The sequence below is a fragment of the Olea europaea genome, chromosome 3, assembly GCF_002742605.1.
Source record: "Olea europaea var. sylvestris chromosome 3, O_europaea_v1, whole genome shotgun sequence".
NCBI classification, from domain to species: Eukaryota; Viridiplantae; Streptophyta; class Magnoliopsida; order Lamiales; family Oleaceae; genus Olea; species Olea europaea.
Window position 1 is genome coordinate 1926066 of NC_036239.1, and position 1919 is coordinate 1927984.

The window sequence follows — 1919 nt, forward strand, 5'->3', positions numbered from 1 at the left end:
CCATGTCAAATAAGAAAACAAAAAAATCAGCATATTAAGCTTCACTGCCGCAAACTCGTCAAATCGCACCAGATACCAAAGTCGTTTCACCCAAAAAATCTCCCTTCCCAACTTAAGGATATAATTTGATATTTTATCACAGAAATAATACAAATAAGTTAGCTTCACAACCGTCCCTAAAAATATTTAAAAAATGTAAAAAATCGTACATGTGTAGTGAAAGTAAGAATATGTGTATATATCAATATACCTTGCAGGAAGGAGCTTTGTATTGGACAAATTTAGAATCTGAGTCATCGTTCTCGAGTCCGTCGAGCGACTCCTCTCGATCGAAGAAACAATAATCTTCTTCACTCCCACTCATATAATCCTCCATCATCAATTATTAATTCTATCTATACGTATATATAATCAATCAAGGAGTAAATAAATTAATTCTGCTTTTATTTCGACGACTGTGATCGGCTTTTTCGTGATTGTGACGGTGAGATCGAGGGGGCTATTCCGGCAAATTACGCCGTCAATAGGAGTAGATAATATTGAGAGGGAGGGGGATCGTACTTGTTAAAGAGAAAATGGGCTTTTCATTTCATAGGCTTTGTGCTTTTGCCCTTGTGGTGCCGAGAGAAGCTTTTCAGTGTGTGAAGGTGGAAAATCTAACTATAAACGGCGTCGTTTGTATTGTCCTGTAGTTAATCCCGATACGACTGCGTTTCTTTTTCGGTGATTGACTTTGACTAGCGACACTTTTGGCAAGGTTTTACCTTCGTTTTTATTACTTGTAAGTCTTTTGACTGGCTAGAAAAATTTTTAAAGCCCATTTGACATGATTTTTTTAACTTCTGAACTCATTTGGTTAATTTTATAAAAATAATTTTTTTTTAGTTAGAAGTATTTTTAAATTAAATTGATCTAATATGACTTCCTTTAAATAAATACATAAAATAAAATAAAATAAAAATTAGAAAACAAAAGCAAAAGTAAAAATCATATCAAACAGGACCTCAAACAAAATTCGGAAACTCTTCTAAAAAAACAATAGCTTCTACTTTTGCTTTAATTTTTAAAAAATCTTGACAAATAAACACTAACTTAACTATGAAAATTAAGGCTAAACAATAAAATCGTTAAATTTTAAAATCGAATCAAAATCGCTTTTTTTTAACTATTGGTTTGGGTCCATGTGAATCCGTCAATATTTTGATATTGATCCGAACCAACCATTTCAAAGTGGTTTCGTTTAAGTTTCAATCTTTTCAAACTTCCAAATCATTTACCAAAAAAATAAATAAATAAAACTAAATTGTTTAAATTTTATCCAACTCAATTAAAACTAAACACATTCTAATTAAATATATATATTCGTATTAAATATAACTCAATACCAAAATAGACAATTATCCATCTCGATTAGTTAATTAAATCATACACAAATATCTATCAATTATCATAATTGTTAGTACAAAACAGTTAAATTAGTTAAAGTGATGAATAACTGTTGCCAAACCACATTCATCAACCGCCTATTAAAATTGAATAGATAATTAAAACTAGATTTTAATTTGAACTCACACAATTTCTTTTTCTTTTACTAATAATTTTCTCAAATTTAAAAAAAAAAAAAAAAAGACTTTCAAGTCAGTTTATCCAAATTTTATTATTTTTTGGTAATTGTTCTCTATGGTAATTGTATTATTTTGTTCTAATTTGTATCTGGCTCTCTTAAGTTTTTAGCGAACAGATTTCTGGTTAGGTCACTAATTATTTATTTACATTTTAATTTCATTTTTGGATTTTACTGTTACTTGCTACAATGATTCAGTGGATTACTTAAATGATTATTTGAAAATTTGATCAATGAGCCTTTTCACTTATTACTTTGGTGGAATTGAATGCAAATAACTACAAGATTGTCCCCA